Source organism: Alligator sinensis, unplaced genomic scaffold, assembly GCF_000455745.1.
Source record: "Alligator sinensis unplaced genomic scaffold, ASM45574v1 scaffold260_1, whole genome shotgun sequence".
In the NCBI taxonomy this organism is placed as follows: domain Eukaryota; kingdom Metazoa; phylum Chordata; order Crocodylia; family Alligatoridae; genus Alligator; species Alligator sinensis.
In genome coordinates this window covers 468,382-488,533 of record NW_005842431.1, presented here as the reverse complement: position 1 = coordinate 488,533, position 20,152 = coordinate 468,382, and positions in this window count along the sequence as shown.

The window sequence follows — 20,152 nt, the reverse complement described above, 5'->3', positions numbered from 1 at the left end:
AATATCTGTGTCTATCTTGTGCTGTGAATGAAATTATTTGTGTGTCTTCTTTCTGGCTCTCACGATACTGTCTATCTTGTGGTGTGAATGAAATTCTTTGCATGTGTTCCTGTGTCTCAATACATTCTCTGTGTCTTGTTCTTCTGCAAATATCTGTCTGTCTTCTTCCATTGTGATTTTTTTTCTATATTCTGGGTCTCTGTGTGTGTGCGTGCGTGTGTTTGTGCGTGCAAGCAAGCAATCTGTGCCTCCCTGCACAGTGATAGATAACACTGGCTGGGAAAACACAACTGTCTTTTTGCAAAGTTTCCAAAACAAGTTCCCCAAAAAATAATTCAGAGAAATAAATTGAATTGTAATACTACTAATAATTTATTTGAATAGCTAAACTAAACTAAGCTAAACTAAGCTAAATCCTAATCATTCCTTTATAACACAAAAAAGCAGCAGGCAGGTCTCAGTCGCACCTTTCCTCTCTCACACAGCTGCTGACAGAGAACGACTTGCAAAAGGCACAGAAGGGCTGGAAACAGGGGCTTTTATACTTAACATCAGTCTTCCCCCCCCGCCCTGCTCTCCCTCCCTCCCCCACTCCCACTATCCGTCCCTTCCCCACTCCCCCTCCCTCTTCTAATTCCCTCAAAATGGCTGAAGCGGCTCCGAAGCGCTTCGGATGCCTCTGACCTGCTCCTGACACCATTACTGGTATCCCGCTTCAACCCGGAAGTGCCGCTTCGGACGCTGAAGCATCTGAAACGGGTCTGGATCTGAAGTGGGATCCGAAGACTCACACAGCCCTACCTGTCACCATAAAGATTTGAAAACATCAATTTCAAGCAAGTTAACTGACTATCGATGGCAACAAGGGGAATACTTACATTTTCTCCTTTGCCAAATGAATATAGCCTTCAAGTCCCACTTCAAAAAAGAATTAATAAGAGGATAAATCTATGTGATAGATTGCTATGACTTATGTCCTATAGAGCATGTGACTCTAGGGATCATGAATGAATTAGTCAAGCCAATCCACCCTTGACATTTGATAAGAAAACACATGGGTCCCAACATTCAAGTGTAAATTAATATTTACTTGCTTATTTTCAGAAGTGAGAAATAGAGCAGACCTGTATTCTGTAGACATGAGACCTTCAAGAAATTGAAGGGATGTGGTGTACAATAATGATCGACTTGCTTGGAGAAAATGTGTCCAACTCTGATCTGGAGACAGGAGAAGCACTGGACAAGAAGTCATTCTTCATGAGCTGATCTGTTGCCAATCAGGGGCTACTTAGTGCTTGCTGGGCAAGCTCAGGATCTGTGCTGTAAGCCAACCTATTCCCACTGTTAAGAACAACCTTTCCTCTTAGTTCCCCTCTGTCTCTTCCCCTTTTAAAGCATTCAGGTTTTGGAGCACATGCCCCTGAAACCAAAGTGGCACAGAACTGTCCTGCCACAGGAAGGAGGTAACCCTTTCATCTTGAATTCATTGGACACTCTTTGCCACTCCTCTTATATTCCATTCAGTCCAGGCTCTCATCAACTTGTCTCTACCTTTCATTTCTTCCCTACCTCTGTTCAACCCTTAACTCTGAATATGACTCACACAGCAAAGCATGACTGGTTGAGTTAGTTTTCAGAGTGAATCCTCACTGCAATTCTTCCAAATCCCAGCCTTCTGAACCCTCCATAAGTAATCAAGCTAGCTCTGATCATAGGCCTGATTTTTCCTGCAGTGTAAAATAACATCCTAGTACAAGCTAAAGGGAATTACTTGTATCCTGGAAATGGAAGAATCAGGTCCTGAGACTGTGAGGGTAACCTGCAAGTTTGGGGGGTCACTTATGTCAATAATGGAGAGGGCCTAACATTAGAAAAGGGCAAAATGGGAAATGTCCTGCTTTTGGTGGTGAAAATACTCACTACCCGAGAATCTATTTGGAGTTTGGACCAGGGGTCAGATCCTAGAGCTAGATGGATGGTCCTGGTTTTGGATCCTTTCAGCGTAATATTGAAGCAGTCTGATTTTTCTCCTTTGTGGAAGGACCTGGCTATAGATGTGTGAACCGCTGGTTAAAGGTTCAGGTTTCTAACATGTGACCCAGTTTGTTATGCTCCTTTGAGAACAGCCACAGGTATATGGAGAGAAAAGATATTCCCTTCCAATAGAATAACAGAGCTAATTTTTGCCTCTGGGCTTTAATGCATCCTCAAATGCCCTAGGTTAATAACTCCAACACAGAGCATGGCATAGCATTGCTTGCACAAAGCCATGGGATGGAGGTAACAGGGCAATGCTTCAGCAGGGCTCGGTCCCGCACCTCCCTTTGATTCCAAGGCAGTAGTAGGAGTGGGAGATCAGTGTGACTGAGACCAGAAGCATGACACATGTGAAGGCAGGAGAGTCATAAACAGGGATCCTGGTTTTCTCTGATTAAAAAGATCCCCAATTTTCAGTTAAAAAAAAGTAACCCCAGATCCACATTTTTCCGTGATTTAAATGAAACACCCCTAACATACATACACGCATACATACATACATACATACACACACACACACACAGAGACACACATACATACATACATATATATATATAGTAGTGTTTCGTTTTAATCATGGAAAAATGTGGATTCAGGGTTACTTTTTTAAACCAAAAATTGGATATTTTTTAAATCAGAGAAAACCAGAATTCCTGGTCATAAATAGGCATAGGCAGGGGAAGGGTAATCTGAGACAAATTCTTTTGATCATAGACTAGGACTACAGAAGATTTCTTCTCCAAACAGCAAAGAACAGGGATATCCATGGCTCTGGTCCTTTCTGTCCTATTTCCACTCTCATCTGTGACTCTAGAACTGCAGTCAAATCAGCATTATTGAATTATTGTGACCTCAGCAAGCCCCAAGTGCCCCAACACACATACCCTTCTAGCAGCCCTGTGGGGGCTTAGGGCAGGGAGATAGCTTTGCTCACCTTGTGCAACATGGGCTGTGGCGATAGTGACTGTCTCTTATGATGCATGGATTTTTGGGTTGGCCGCAAGGAGCTGTGGTCCTTCACTCTGGCTGTGCATCAAGAGCATTTTGAGGAAGGAGGTGGAGTGTTTTGGGAGCAGCCTGCTTACCCTGTAAAAAGAGGGAACAAAAAGGAAAATGAAGGAGGAGACCTTAATACTGAATACTGTGGAATTAATTGATCTTATCTTACTTTTAGGTGGCAGGAATACAGAAGATTTGAGTTTCCAGGGCAGGGAGGCTTCAAAGGTGCCCTTGCTCAAGACAGCAAGTCAGTTTTCACAGTGCATGATATGAGTTCTCTGGGCTGCTTGTAGGAAGACAACAATACCTGCATTTCTACATCTGAGTAATAATAAAGACAACAAAAGCTGAGAAGTTCAGTTGGAACCTATGCTAATGGTTCCAAGAATCACAGCACAGCTATCTGTGTGCAGAACGTATCGCTGTTCCTCCTTTATTGTAGGTGCAGAAAGATATGGTTTCCCTTTGCAGCAAGAAATACATGGCAATGATTTTTTTATCATGTGGTAAGGAGTGGACCTACCTTCTCTTGACAAGTGAGTACAAATTAAATGGATCAATTTATCCTTTCAGGTGGAAAAAATGCACCTCTTCCCCTTCTAGGGGAACTGGACCTGGAAGCCAATGCAAACATGTAAAGATACCTATCTGGAAAGAAGGAACCTTTTCTAAATCTAGTGAGAAGGGAGGAAAGCAAGGAGATTTGCAGGAGGAGCAGAGGTTCATGTTCAAGGATCCTGGTTTTCTCTGATAAAAATTGCAAATTTGCTGATAAAAACAGTTGCAAATTCTCTGAAACCCCCCCCAAATCCATGATTAAAATGAAACACTACCTATATACGGTAAAAGCTGAGTTATCCGGCACCTTACAAGCCGGCCTGCTCTGTTAACCAGCATGCCGGCTTGTAAGGGGAAAGTGAAACTGGAAGTGCCCACCATGGCACTTACGGTTTCGCGGAGTCCCCACAGCCTGGAGGAAAGCAACCTGCGCTGCCAAGACCCCACAGCCCAGGGCATAGCAGCCTGTGTGGGTCCCCACTCCCTGTCCCTCGGGGCCCACGGGGCCTCCAGGAGGGGCGGTGATACGGTGGGAGGGGCGGCAACATGGCAGGAGGGTCGGCAACACCCCAGATGCGGCGAGACAGGCAGCAGCCCGAAAAAGCAAAGACGCCTGTTCGGGCTGCTCGGTTAACTGGCATATTTTGTTATTCGGCACCCTCCATTCCCCATGGGTGTCGGATAACAAAGCTTTTACTGTATATATATATAGGTATCAATTGAACACAATGATATAGTAGTATATTTAATATTTTAAAGCAATTAAAAAGCTTACCAGTGCCTCATTCACTATAATAATTTCATAAATTTCATAGATTTCATAGGCATTAGGGCTGGAAAGGACCTCAGAATATCATTGAGTCCAGCCCCCTGCCCCAGGGGCAGGAAGTCAGCTAGGGTCAAAGGATCCCAGCAAGATAGATGTCCAAATGTTACACCCCTTATATACTTACAGCAGGCTGGTCCAACATACGGCCCGCGGGCCGCCATGCGGCCTGCAAAGCCATTTTATCTGGCCCACAGTGGTGGCAGAGCGTGGGGTCACCGCCACAGGGTGGCGGCACAGAGTGCAGAGCCGCTGCCGTGGAGCACGGGGCCATGGCAGTGGTGGCACGGGGCCACGGCAGCAGAGCTGCAGTGGCAGCAGCGGCATGGAGTGCAGAGTTACAGTGGCGGTGGGGCTGCAAGCCATTTTATCTGGCCCACAGTGGTGGCAGAGCGTGGGGTCACCGCCACAGGGTGGCGGCACAGAGTGCAGAGCCGCTGCCGTGGAGCACGGGGCCATGGCAGTGGTGGCACGGGGCCACGGCAGCAGAGCTGCAGTGGCAGCAGCGGCATGGAGTGCAGAGTTACAGTGGCGGTGGGGCTGCATGTGGCGCGTGGAGCCACGGTGGCGGTGGTGGGCCACGGCGAGGCAGGCAGGGCCGGCCCACAGGCCCCAGCCAGCAAGGAGGGGAGGGGAGGGGAGCTGCTTACCCCCGCGGGGCCCAGGGGAGTGGCCCTGTGCAGGAGGCCAAGCAGCAGCCGCTGGCCTGCTCCCCCGGCCAGTCTCCCTCCGGGCGCTGTGGCTCTTCGGGCCCAGTCACGAGGTGCCAAAGGAACTGCTTCTCATGTGCTGCTGGGGACAGGAGGAGGAGCCCGGCTGGGTCTGCACCGGCCAGCAGAAGCAGCGGCGGAGCCGTGTGCTGCTGACCTGGCCGGCCTCCTCCCATCCCCAGCAGAACGTGGGAAACTGGCTTCAGCTGCACGCTGCTTTTCCTGGCTGGTGCTGACCCGGTTCTGCCCAGGTGGGTCCTGCAGCACCATGTCAACCCGGGCATGGCACCAGCAGGCCGGGCGGGCCCCAGGTTAACCTTGGCTTGGCCCCATGGCTTCTCAGCACAAGGTCAACCCAGTTGTAGCCAAGCGGCTCCTGCAGCACCATGTCATCCTGGGCATGCATGCCATGTCAAACAGGACCATGTCAACCCCTGCAACTTCATTGGTGTCAACATCACTTCCTGATATGATACCACTTCCTGTGACGTCTTTGAATATGGCTTGCCGGCCCACTGGGTGCTAAAAAGTTTGTGATCTGGCCCCACATTCAAATAGGTTGGACACCCCTGACTTATAGGCTGCCACCAGGTCCCCCCTGAGCCAGCACTTTTCCAGGCTGAAGAGTCCCATGGCTCTCAGCCTCTCAGCATAAGGCCTATTCTCCTGCCCTCTGATCATACACATGGCTCTCCTCTGGACTCTCTCAAGCTTTTCCACATCCTTTTTAAATTGTGGAGCCCAGAATTGGATGCAGTACTCCAGCAGTGGCCTCACCAAGGCCACGTACAGCAGGAGGATGACATCCTGGGATTTGCTTGAGAAGCATCTATGGATGCAAGCAAGAGTTTTGCTCGCTTTACTAACTGCAACATCGCATTGGTGGCTCATGTTCATCTTGTGGTCAATCATGACCCCCAAGTCCCTTTCGGCCATGGTGCTAGCAAGCGTAGCACTGCTGAGCCTATAAGCATGCTGTGGGGTTTTTTTTTTCCCCAAGGTGGCGAACCTTGCATTTTTCATGGATAAACACCATCAGGTTTTCATCCGCCCATTTTCTGAGCCTGTCCAGGTCGGCCTGGATCACCAGCCTATCCTCAAGTGGGGACAATTTACCCCAAAGTTTGGTTTCATTGGCAAACTTGGCCAGTCCACTTCTGATACCAATGTCTACATCATTAATAAAGATGTTAAAGAGTATAGGCCCAAGGACGGAGCCTTGGGGGACACCACTGGTCACGGCACACCATGATGATTTACGTCTGTCTAGTACCACTCTCTGGGTCCAACCTAGGAGCCAAATCCCTAGCCATCAGACTGTGATGTAGCTGAGTCCACAGTTGGCCAATTTTTTCATGAGATCATGGGACACCAAATTGAAGGCTTTTTAAAAGTCAAGATATATGACGTCAATCTCTTCTCCCTTGTCCAGGTGATAGGTCACCTGGTCATAGAAGATGAGATTGGTCAGGCAAGACCTACCCACAACAAACCTGTGCTAGCTATCCCTCAGGATGTTGCCATCAGCCAGTTTGTCAACAATGGTTTCTGATAATTTTCTCCAAGATCTTCCCCAGGATAGAGGCCAGAGCCTCCCTTTCTTGAAGATAGGCACCACATTGGCCTTCTTCCAATCTTCAGGCACTTGACCTGAGTGCCATGAGTTCTCAAAGATCCGTGGCATCCCCCTTTGCCAGTACCAGGTCGAGCAGCACTTTGCCTCTTGTCGGCCCATAAAATAAATTATAAATACCTATACAGTTTGGTATTTGATTTTGGGTTTTTTATAATGGAAAATCAGAGCTACCCCTACCTTCTTCACTCACCAGGATGCAGGTCCAGACCCCTCACTCCCAAGCCACAGCCCCCCAGCTGTGCTGGTGACCCTCACCCCCCACTCACAGCTCCCCCGGCCCTGCTGTTGCCCCAACCTCCCCAACCACAGCCCTCTGGTAGTGCCCCTTGCCCCCAACCACAGCCCCCTGCCCCCACCAGCTCTGCTGGAAGGGGGCCCCAGCTGCAATCCAACACGAAGGCTATGGATCCAGGGACCCAGGTCTGCAGCCCCCTGCCCCCTGCAGCATCACCTGAGCCCTGGCTGCCACCCTACAGCATAGTGGAGCATGGAACCAGGCTTCCTTTCCCCAGGGGCAGCATGGCCAGAGTGGAGCATGTCGGGGGCTGGGGGCGGACTGTCCGCTGAGGGCTTTGGGGCTGGCTCCCTGACATTGCGCGCACTCCTAGGGAGGAAGGTGGGGCACATGCCCCCCAGATCTGTGCACAGGCGTGGGTAGGTGCAGACTGTCCACTGTGGGCTCAGGTTCCCCACCCTGCTGCCCTCTCTTCAGAGCCTCCACAGCCCAGTGGGCAGGACCCAGCACAGCAGGGCAGAGAGGTGATGGGCGGGCAAACTCCTTGACACTTTTTCACCCCACACTGCCCTGGCCATGCACGCCCACCTGCCCTGCAGCAGCGAGAGGCACAACTCTGTGCCGCTACACCCACTGCTGCTAGGTGGGCAGGGGGTGCCTTGCCCTGGCAGTACGGGGCTCAAAGCAGCAAGGAGCTTCCCCACCCAGCCTCACTCTACCCTGCCATGATCGGTCCCACCCACTTGGTCATGGAGGCCCCAGGGGGAGGGTAGCAGGGTGGGCAGCCCAAGCCTACAGCAGACAGCCTGCACCCACTCCTACCTCCACCCTGCACACAGATCTGGGAGGCCCCCCAGGAGTGCATAGTGGTGGTGAGTCAGCCCCACCCCCCTTGCCTCTGGATGAGCTGCCTGTGGCCCCGTCCTGCTCTCCACCAGGGCCCTGCAGACACACGTTGCAGCCCTGGGCCCCATGCACCACCTGGTTGGACAGCAGCCCCAGCCCCACCCAACTTCCTCCCTCCCTCCCTATGGGGGCCTTAATTTCCTCTTGCCCCCTGTCAGACTTACCTGCAGGAGCTGCTTTCCAGGCTGCCTGGTGTCCTTGTGCATATATATCAGGGGTGGGCAAAATGTGGCCCGCGGGCAGGATGTTGCCCACCAAGCCATTCTATCCAGCCCCCGGGGTCCCTAAAAAAAATTAGAAAATGAATATTTATCTGCCCCTGGCTGCCTGTCATGCGGCCCTCAATGGGTTGCCAAAACTCAGTAAGCGGCCCTCCACCCAAAAGAATTGCCCACCCCTGATATATATGCACATGGTGCCACCTGCCTGACTGCCCTCCTCTTGCGCCCCCTAGCGCCCTGCAGGCTGGAACTCTGCCAGCCTGCAGAGAGCTCTTTGCAAAAGAGCAAAATCCATGGGTTCTCCATTAAAATGAAAAAATCCACATTTTTCTTGGGTAAAAGGGAAAATCCTCAATTTTTTTCCGTTTTTCCATGGGAAACAGAAAACCTGGATCCCTGGTCATGTTGAACAATAGAGGATTCAACCTAATCAGAAGACAAGGATTGTACCTATTTAGAGCATGCCATGGAACTAGATCCATTCAGTTTCCCTTACAGGGAAGGAAATGCATCAAGTGACTTAGACTAAGAGATGAGTGACTCTGGCTCTTGGAGTAATTGGATGTAATGCCACAAATGTACACAAAGTTGTTAAGGAAGCTGTAACGGCACCAGCCATGGGCCCAGTTACAGTCTGGGGAGTCCCAGATATGTAGAAGGACTTACCGGGAGACCCAAGGCTGATAGAGCAGCAGAGAGGGCCACGCAGATGGTGTCTGGGACAAACATGGTAGCCCACCCACCTGGTGCAGGGTGAAGCAGGGTCATGGGACTCTGGAGCCAGTTCCTATTGGCCAGGAAGGGTCCGGCCAGAAGTTAAAGTAGGGCTGGCTGAAAGTAGGATTCCCTGGAGAGGGGAAGCATGAGTCAGCCGCAAGTTGCGCAAGCCGAGCAGAGGCATGGAAATAACCGTAGGATCTGAACCGACAGACTGGAGACAATATGAAGCAGAGTAGGATGTCGAAGACCTGCAAACACACACCACTGAGGAGGTTCTTAAAGCCAGAGAGAAAGGAGAGGCTACCCAGACCAATAAAGTGAAAAATTAAAAGGGTTTATGACCTAGGATATGGGACTTGGCCAGCAGCTATGGGCTGGTGAGTAATGGACTTTGGCTATTAGACTTAAATACATGTGGCAGTGCATCTTTGGTGCCTGCCACTTCAAGGGCTGGAAGCAGGCAGCCGGCAGGTGCTTGATTAGGGAAGCCACTTTAGGGCCCAGCTCTCACAGGCTGGGCAGCAGTTTGTTGCCAGCCACTGAGGGAGTAACATCATGAGGCTGAGCTACTGCTCCTGGTACATCTTGGAGGTAAGAGCAGGAGCTATAGGGATGGTAGGAGGCTCCTGGTCCTGGGCATGACCTGATATTGCACTCTGTTGGGGAAGGGTGGCCTGTCAGGGCTGTTTGTGGTGGAACAGCCCCCAAGAAATGCCAGGCCAGTTACCTCCCCAGTGAAAGACAGGTAGGGGCACCTTAACCCTTGCTCCCACCATCTGGTGGGTAATGGTGAGAGCAGTGGGAGCAGTGTGGGCCCGGCACACTAAGAAAGAGGCACCTGAGCCCAGCAGGAGTGGGAGACCCCATAGAGTAGGGTGGAGTAGGGCACCTGAAGGACTACGCTAGTGGGGTGCAGATTAGGACTATAGAGGGAGGCTTGAAGGGCTGCATCGGGTTGTACTGAGTATGGCTGTGAGGGCAGCTTGAAGGACAGTACATGGGTCAATTCCAAGTGTCAGAGCATGAAACTAGTTGCCTGGCGAGGGGCTAGGGGCAGAACCACCCCAGTGAACAGGGACTGCCAACAGGGGAGCAGTTTGCAGACAGTTGCTGGAGGCAAGAGAAGGGAGGAAAGAGGAGAGAAGCTAGGCCAGGCACTAGATCCTGCCCAGGAAAGGTAAATGATCCAGTTTTTGGTTTAGCTGTCTGTTTGGTTGGTTGGTGGGTGTGTGCTCTGAGAAGCTGGGAGTGAGTGCTGAGTGAGTGTTGATTGTTGATTGCTGTGGGACTGTTGACTGCTGCGACAGTTGCTGGAGGCAAGAGAAGGGAGGAAAGAGGAGAGAAGCTAGGCCAGGCACTAGATCCTGCCCAGGAAAGGTAAATGATCCAGTTTTTGGTTTAGCTGTCTGTTTGGTTGGTTGGTGGGTGTGTGCTCTGAGAAGCTGGGAGTGAGTGCTGAGTGAGTGTTGATTGTTGATTGCTGTGGGACTGTTGACTGCTGCGTGATTGCTGCCTGGGCCTGAGTCAGCCCAGGCCCAGAAAGGTATAAAAGGAGACTCCCCAGGTGACCAGTGTGGAAGAAGGGAAAAATGGAGTTGAATCTCCATTATGTGTAAAAGTGCAAAACATATATTCAGCTTAGTCTATGAAAAAGTCAAAAGGACATGACCCGAAACTGCCAGACTAACACAGACAGACCATCCTGCCCTGGTCTAGTAAAAACCAAAAACTTAGCACAAAAGTAACCACAAACCAGCCTGCTGAGTCAGCCCAAAAAGGGAAGTGACCCCTGAGGTTACAAGTCAGAAGACCCTTAAAATCTGCTAACAAAGATAAATTGATGCTAACAAAAATAAATTGAAGACATGCGCATTACTAACAAAGTCATGGCAAATGCTGATTGGTATATGTCGTTGCTATACTTATGATGTCATATTTTCTATATAAACTCGCCTCACCTGTTGTATGAGGTCAGACCTCTTCACAATTCTCCAATTGTGTATGAGTCTGTCCAGAATGCATTCTCTAATAAACCAAGCTTCTGCTGACCTGACCTAAAGTTTGCTGCATGTGTTTACCACGACACCAGGGAGCCAGTGAACAGGGACTGCCAACAGGGGAGCAGTTTGCAGGCCAGTTGTAGGCAGGAGTACACGGGAGCTTCTGACAGAGACTTTAGATAAGTGAATGAGGAGGGATGCTACTATGGGGCTGGTGACACGGAGAGCAGCCAGGGCCCCTGTCCTGCTGCTGCCTCTGGCCCAGAGTTCCTGTGAGGCCTCCACCCAGACAGTCCCCTTGGATGGGTTGGCTGTACCCTGTTCCTCAGCCTGTGGGGGTTGCCTGGCAGGACCTCTGAGGCCCGGGGGTAGCGTGGGGGCTGGGGGTTCCCTTGCCTGTCCCACATGTGCCCAGATTGTGGCCCTGGAGGGGCAGGTGAGGGAACTCCAGGCAGAGGTGAGCAGGCTGAGGGGGAATCATGGCAATTGAAGAAGAGATTTATGGCTACTTTCATTCTCTGCAGGACAAGACTCCTGGCAGAGAAGCTGTGAGGGAATGCCCTGAAGCAGATGCTGGTGAGTGGAGGATGGTCATCTCAGGGGCCAGACCTCTCAACGCAGAGACAGCTCCCCTGATGGAGTTGGGGAACAAACATGAGGCCTTGGCTGCACTGGAGGAGTGTGCAGTGGGGGAAAGTGCACTGGAGGGGCCTACCACCATCACTGAGCCAGCGGAGGGCCAGCCAGGTAAGCAGAAGAAGAGACACCACGTCATCATTGTGGGAGACTCCTTGCTGAGAGGAACAGAGGGACCCATCTGTCATCCAGATCCCATGGTGCGTGAAGTCTGCTGCCTGCCCGGAGTCAGGATCAGAGACATCACAGCAAGAATTTCTGACCTCATCTGGCCCTCCGACAACTATCTCATGGTCCTTATCCATGAGGAAACAAGTGTTTAGGCCAGGAGTAGTCCAGACCATGGCTCTAGGGACTAGGCTTAGGAAGACAGGGGTGCAGGTGATCTTCTTGTTGATCATCCTGGTCAGCAGTCACAGTACACATCATGTCACCTGTGCCAGAGAAGTCAACCCACAGCTCCGGAGTTGGTGCCATCAAGCGGGTTTTGGCTTCCTGGACCACGATCCGCACTTCCATGCAAGGGACCTCTTGGGACACGATGGGCTTCATCTCTCCACAAAAGGTAAGAGTCTCTTTTCTTACAGGTTGGCTGACCTCCTACGTTGGGCTTTGAACTAAATACGACGGGGGATGGGGAGGCAGGAGATGGAGAGTCTAGAACCTACAAACTGTGAGACTCACAGCAGTACACCCCAGGTAAGTACCAAGGGGGCCTTTGGGAATCAGAATGGGGGGGTGGGGCACCAAAGGCACCATTCAGAGGGCTCAAGTGCCTCTATGCTAATGCTAGGAGCATAGGGTATGTTGCAGGGCACTGTTTGTGCCTGCCACTTTAAGGGCCTGGAGCTGGCAGCCAGCAGGTGCCTGATGAGGGCAGCCATTTTGAATCTGGGGCTGCCCATATAAAGGGCAGTTCGCTGATGGGAGGCCAGGCAATGACATCACCTGGCCAGAGGGCTGCTGGTATCATGTGGAGGTCAGGGAGGAGCTGTAGGGGATGGTCAGGAGGCTCCTGGTCCTGGGTACGACCTAAAGCTGCACCCTGCCGGGAGTGTGTGGCCTGGTGGGGCTCTCAGTGGTGCGGAAGCCCCCAGGAAATGCCAGGCCAGTTACCACCCTGGTGAAAGGCGGGTCCGGGTGCCTTAACCCTTAGCCCCCACAACCGGGTGGGTTACCCCTTTGTAGGGTCTGGAGGGTGGACCCCAGAGGAAGAGAGTGAGGCCATAGACTTACGCCTGTCTGGACTTCCCCTGACTGGTCAATGCTGAGGCCAGGACCGGAGGGGTCTAAGGGCCGGGGGCCCACCGCAAGGGACGCCCAGAGCCGAGGGCCTGGGGTTCCGACTGGCCTGGAGGTGGGCCAGGGCTAGTAGAGCCAAAGGTCCCGGAGGAAGCACACCCATAAAGGGAAGCAGTTCAGGGAGCTATGCAGCCCAGGATGAAGGCGGATTAGGCCGCCGGAATGGAGGGATCATAGAGGGGTTCAACACTAGGATTCTGGGGCCCAGAGTGGGGCCAGTGATTGTGAGAACATCTGGATGCCATCTGCAAGGCTTGGGCTGTGGTGTAGGGGAGGAACGGGGCTGCAGATAGCGCCCCCTGGCATCGGGGCAGGAAATGGGCAGCCTCCCACTTATTAAGATCAATTAAACTATTAACAACAAGGCATGGTGGGCGAGAAGGCGGGTGGTTAGCCCAGAAACAGGTGGGCGGGCCACTGGGAAGTTGGCCTGTAGAGGCCCCCCCTGTTACAGGGAACAAGCAGGAAGAACTTGCACTTCTGCTTGCAGATAATAACTTCAATTTAGTGGGGCTAACGGAAACTTGGTGGGACCCTACCCATGACTGGGTGGTACACATTGAAGGCTACAGATTGTACAGAAGGAACAGAGCAGGAAGGAAAGGGGTGGGGTTGTTCTCTATGTAAAGGAGCATTATACTTCTACCCTAATCAAAATGGGATCAGAGGAGGAGAAAGTTGAGGCACTGTGGGTTAGGATACATAGAGGTCATGGGGAAAGGGACTTGGTAGTGGGGGTCTGCTACAGATCACCACACCAAGAGGAAAAGCTAGACTTGCAATTCTTGAGGCAGCTCTCAGAGGCCGTATAGTCTAGGGATGTGGTTGTCATGGGGGACCTAAACTACCCTGACATCTGCTGGGAGGAGCAGTCAGTCAAATCCAATGGTTCACGTAGGTTCCTAACCTGCATGCAGGACCTTCACCCAACGCAGGAGGTATACGGTCCCACTAGGGGGAATGCCTTACTGGACTTGGTGTTGGCTACGGAGGAGGACCTGGTAGGGGAGCTGCAGATTTGTGGTCACAGATTGGGGACAGTGACCACCAATCAAATAAATTCACCATACAGCGTAAGATGGGTAAGATAACTAGTACGGTGGAAGTGCTTGACTTCAGGAAGGCTAACTTCAGTGTGCTTAGGAGTCTACTCAATGACGCACTGCAGGAGAAGAGTATTGGTGAGAGGGGAGTACAGGAAGGGTGGTCATTCCTAAAGGAAGTGAGCCTTTGGGCACAGAGGGAGACTATCCCAGTACGAGGGAAAAGGGGGAAAGGAGCCAAAAAACGTCCTTGGCTAAACAGGGAAATCCAGGAGAGCCTAAGGGCAAAAAAGAAGGCATATAGGTGGTGAAAGCAGGGGGAAGCTGCCAAGGAAGAGTATACTTACTTGGCCTGCACTTGCAGGGAGGCAGTTAGAAAGGCCAAAGCAACTACAGAGCTGAGGCTGGCAACACAAATTAAAGACAACAAAATGTCTTTTTTTAGGTAGGCAGGGAGTAAAAGGAAGGTGCAGGGCAGCATAGGACCCCTACTGAACAAGGAGGAGCAATTGGAGACAGAGAGGGTGGACAAGGCTGAGCTATTCAATGAGTTTTTTTGCCTCAGTGTTCTTGAACAGGGCTCAAGATAAGTCTCTTAATGGGTTCTTAGATAAGCATCAGAGGGACACCAGCCTACCAGTTATCGATGCTGACTTGGTGCAGTCACTTGTATGGACTGGATGTGTTCAAGTCAGCAGGCCCAGATGAGCTGCATCCAAGGGTGCTGAAGGAATTGGCCAGTGTCATAGCAGAACCACTGGCACAGCTGTTTGAGCGCTTGTGGTGCTCAGGTCAGGTCCTGGAGGACTGGAAAAGGGCCAACGTGGTCCTTATTTTCAAGAAGGGGAGGAAGGAGGATCCAAGTAACTATAAGCCAGTCAGTTTCACCTCCATCCTTGGAAAGGTCTTTGAAAAGATTATGAAGGATCATATTTGTGGGAGTCCAGCGGGCAAAATAATGCAGCAGGGAAACCAGCATGGATTTGTAGCAGGTAGATCACACCTGACCAATCTGGTTTTGTTTTATGACAGGGTCACATAATGCTTAGACACAGGAGTAGAGGTGGATGTCATTTTCTTGGACTTTAGCAGGGCCTTCAATACGGTATCTCATCCTATTCTCATAAATAAATTAAGAGGCTGTGACATAGATGTTTACATGGTCCGATGGGTGGCAAATTGGCATAGCGGTTGCACCCAGAGAGTGGTAGTAGATGGGTCAGTATTGACTTGGAATGATGTGGGTAGCGGGGTCCCGCAGGGTTTGGTCCTTGGACCTGTACTCTTCAATATCTTCATCAGTGACTTGGATGTGGGTGTGAAGTGTACTCTGTCCAAGTTTGCGGATGATGCTAAATTGTGGGGTGAAGTGCACACTCTGGATGGTAGGGAACGATTGCAGGCAGACCTGGACAGCTTAGAAAAGTAGGCAGTACACAATAGGATGCAGTACAACAAGGACAAGTGCAAAGTGCTGCACCTAGGGTGCAAAAATATCCAGCACACCTACTGGCTGGAAAGCGATCCTCTCAGCAGCACAGAAGCGGAAAGGGATCTCGGAGTCATAGCGGAGTCCAAGATGACCATGAGTCATCAGCATGATGAAATCATCAGCAAAGCTAACTCCACTTTATCATGATGCATGACAAATAGATCCAAGGAGGTGATACTTCCCCTCTATGCGGCATTGGTCAGACCACAGTTGGAGTACTGCATCTAGTTTTGGGCACCGTACTTCAAGAAAGATGTTGATGGACTCGAGAGGGTCCAGAGGAGGGCCACTCGTATGGTTAGGGGCTTACAGGACAAGCCCTATGAGGAGAGACTGAGGGACCTGGACCTCTTCAGCCTTAGCAAAAGAAGGTTGAGAGGTGATCTTGTGGCCGCCTACAAATTCATTAGGGGGACGCAGCAAGCGATCGGAGATGCTCTGTTCACCAGGGTGCCTCTTGGGGTAATAAGGAACAATGGTCACAAACTGACAGAGAGCATATTTAGGCTAGATATCAGGAAAAACTTCTTCACAGTAAGCCAAAATTTCAGGGGGTCAGACTCGATGATCTGTTGGTCCATTCTCACCCTAGCATCTATGAATCTATAACATTATGACACGTAGAGTAGGTGAACTTATGGGATCCAAAGTTGCTGCGTGATAGTACAGGAGAGTGAGTAGCAAAGCCTGAAGGCCCAAAGGGGTCGCTCAAGGGAAGCAAGGGCAGTAGAGAGTGGCCCAGTAATGGGTGGTATGCTAGAGGCCCCTGTGAGAGTGGGGCAGCATGAGTGAGTGTGTATGAAAGAAGCCAACAAAGGACTGAGTTTGCCCCGGCCTCGGACTGGGGAGCAATACCAATCTGTAGGGAAGGTTCAGAGGTGCGGATAACACCCCCTTGTATCAGGGTAGTGTATGGGCAGCCTCCCGCTTATTATATCAAATCTTACATTCAAGTTGTGGCAGGCGAGACGGGGCAGACTGCCCTAGATGGGTGGGCAGGCCATTTAGAGAACTGGCACAGAGCATGCCCCTGTCACAATAAGAAACCAGCTCTCACAGGACTTGATGACTTAATGAACATAATTGTAGCTGGTAAGCTGGTCCATTGATCAGATAGATAGAAAATTGATTAATGGGACACTGACAGACTTTAGGGCCATGCATCCAGGGAATGGTTACGATACAAAATGGATTGATTAACTTAATGGGATATATGTGAAATTTGATATGGTTAATGGATGGGACATTCGTTAATTGATACCGCTCAGGTGAGAATTGATGATGTGACAGATGGCATCAAAGGGAGGTGCAAACCTTGATTAACTGCGTAAGAATAGACTGGGTGGTCATTAAGAAGATGACGGATTGGGTGATAGGCTTCAATCCTCTGGCCATGGGAGAACAAGACCCCCAAGGAAGGTCACATGGCAGTGTCTACAGAGGTGTGGTATGGGCAGGGTGTAGAGGAGGTAGAGCACCGTGAAGAATATTACAAGCCACCCTACTCACTAAAGTTAGTAAGCACCTTTCCTCTCCTTATTTCTTCATTCTTCCTTTAACATCAAGGGGTGGTGGATGAGCATTTAAGGGAGGCAATCTGAAGTGAAGAAGAGTGGTGGCTGATCAGGCACCTTGGAGCACAATACTCCCCCACAAACCAATTAGTAAAGGGGAGTGTTGCTGTTGTAATGATTCTAGGGGAGTGATGATTCCAGTTCTGAATTGCCAGAAGCTGAAGCCCTGCCTGTATTTTCCTCATAAGAAGGAACTGGCTGGAGAACTGTTTCCCTTACAAGTAGCACAGGCCTTAGCCTATGACACAGTCTTCAGTTCCATCAATAACAACAGTCAGTGCATAGACATAGAGCAGCTTCCTTGACAGTGAATGTCAGAACAAGGCTCCCTATCAGGGCTTCCAGATACAGCTGCCTTTTCAAGTGTTCCCAGGGGCTAAGTAACCCCAGACAGAGGGTAGCTGTGGTGTGGGAGGCTTGCTGTGCAGCTGGTCCCAGGCGGAGGGGGCCTTGGAGCCGCAGAAGGCGGTCTGAGCCCCCAACTGTGAGCAGCAGGCAGAACCCTCGGTGCCCAAAGTGGGGCACAGGGCTGCGAGGGGATTGGAGGCCCCACAGGAGCTATAGGCCTGCATCTGCGTCAGCTGAAACACCAGCTGGGGTGACGAGGACCCCACATCGTCCATTGGAGCTGTGAGTTATCGGGGAAAGGGTTCTCACAGGGGAGGAAACCCCTGGCAAGTTGTCTAGCAGAGGGCCCTGTGGGGAAAGGGTCCCCGGCAAGCCTGCAAAGGGCTGAGAGGTTCTGGGGCCCCTTCCTTCTCCCTTTTCTTGGAGCAGTGTCAAGGCTCCTAGCATCAAAGGGGAGTCTTCAGTACTCACAGTGACATTGATGCACTGAAGGGTGTGCAGGCAGGTGCCTCATATTTTGTAGGTAGCGCCTTATATTTTGTTATTTCTAATGTGAGTTGCTGTTTAACTGTTAAATATTTACCATATACAATATACACCTGTCTTGTTGAATCCTCTGTTGATACCACCCCCCTCTCCCCCCTACCCCGTACTTTCCCAGTATTTGCTGTTCACCTATATTTACTTGTTGGTTATTTGGACTTACCTGTGCTTACCTGTTTCAGATCAGTTACTTACCTATGCTGGGTTCGAGGCTGTGACAGGAAGCAGCTCTCGGGGCCGGATCTCCTGGCGGCCCGCCCATCTGTCTCTATGGGGCAGTCCACCCAGTCTTTCCTGCCATGACTTGCTGTTCTATAAACTGATGGTATAATGTGGAAGACTGCCTATTACTGCCCTGATGCCTGGGGGTGCTATCTGTGGCTCCAAACCTCCTTTACACTGCAGCTCATGCCTTGCAGATGGCATCCAGATTAGTATTGTCCCCTGGTCTGAGACTGGAGCAAACCCAGTCCAAAATTGGGCTCCACTCACCCATGCATTCACACCACCTCCCCTCTCACAGGAGGCCTCTTACACTCCACTCCCCTCTCACTGGGGCCTCTGGCACACCACCCATTACTGAGCCACACTCCACTGCCCTTGCTCCTTCTTGAGCGGCCCTTCTTGGGCCATCAGGTTTTGCTACTCATGTACTAGCCTTGCCACATAGTCCTTCAGTTCTCACGTGTTCCCCTACTCTACATGGTCCAGCCTTGTGCCAAACCCTGGGCTAATTCCACACCAAGCCCATCACTGGGCAATTCTACACTACACCCCACCCTGGGGTCTCTGTCTCATGCTTACAACCAACTTCTCATAGGGCTGGCCCTTGTGCTGGCCTTCAGGCTTACTCCCATTTGGCCCTACTCAGCACACCCCTGGGACTGTCCTTCAGACCTACTCGCATTTCAGCCATAGTTGGCCCCCTCACACGCACAGCCCTTCAGGCCTACTCCAACTTCAGCCCTACTTTGTGCGGGGCCTCTCAATGCTCTACACACTACCCCTTTTGGGGTTCCCTGCTCGGCTCAGGCACCTACACATGGGCATACCTGGCCCCCACTGCTCCCCCAGCTCTGAGAATTATCCACCAGATAGTGAGGGCTGGGGTTAAGGCACCCCTCCTCGCCTTTGACTGGGGAGGTAGCTGGCCTGACATTTCCTGGGGGCTCCCATGCCACTAGGAGCCCCACCAGGCCACCCTTCCCCAGCAGGATGCAGTTTTAGGTCATGCCCAGGACCAAGAGCCTCCTGCTCTTACTTCTAGATGTTCCATGCCGCTCAACCAGGCAACATTTCTGCCTGGGCTGGCAGAAGCAAATTGTAACCTTTATATACCTAGGGTTCCCAAAATAGCTGCCCTCATCAGGAACTTGGTAGCTGCTTGCCTCTGCCCTTAAAGTGGCAGGCACCCAAAGGTGCACTGCCACAGAGGCCATTGGTGGTGGTATAATTTCCTAGTTATATAGACTTATATGTAAAGTGTATATATTGTGTGTGTATGTATGTGTATATGTATATATAATTTTTGGGGTTTTGTGTGTGTGTAATGTATGTGTGTATATATGTGTGTGTGTATGTATATTAATAAACCTGTATATAGCTAAACTATTTTTGTCCAGACCTGATTCTATAGGGAACAGGCCGGTATTGCATATCTATCTCAAAGCAGTCCTGCCTGGCCACCCATCCCTTCTATTTGGAGAGGGGAGCACATACTTGGATGCACCCGGGTTACAGAACACAAGGCCTCATAGCATTCAAGTCATATCAATGGACACAGATTAGCTTTCTGGTAAAGCCCCACATCTGGCTCAGTTAATTGGTCTCCTGAGAGGTGTGCGGGCCGGGAGCGGTCCGAGGCCCTCGGGGGCGCGCAGCGGGCTGTGGCCAGCAGCCCTGGCACGCGGGTCGGGGAATGCAGGTCGGCGGACTAGAATTAGGCACGGACGCTTAGCGGTTGATTAAAGATTATTTTACTTACATCGTAGATGGTTGCGGTGCAGGCAGGAAGGCTTGCTTGAGTTGCGGTTACAGACAGAAAAGAAGAGAAGCGGACAAGAGTTCCTTCCACGCGAACTCTAGCCCAATCCGGTTGAAGGCTCTAAAAACCGTGAGCCCGTCGCGTCAACCAAAGAAAACAACTCGGAGAAAGAGCTCTGGATACACTCACACGAAGTTTGCTAGGCTCCGTGGAACTTGCGCGCAAGGAAGGGGTTCGTCGAGGGATCGCGCTCGGCGACGGGGACAGGCCAGAGGTTGATCAAACCCCTATAGCCTTCTCAAGGTACACGCTGGGTCCAATAGGCTCCGCAGCGCTTAGAGATCTTCATGAGACGTGAAGTTCTCCTCCTCCTGATAGTTGT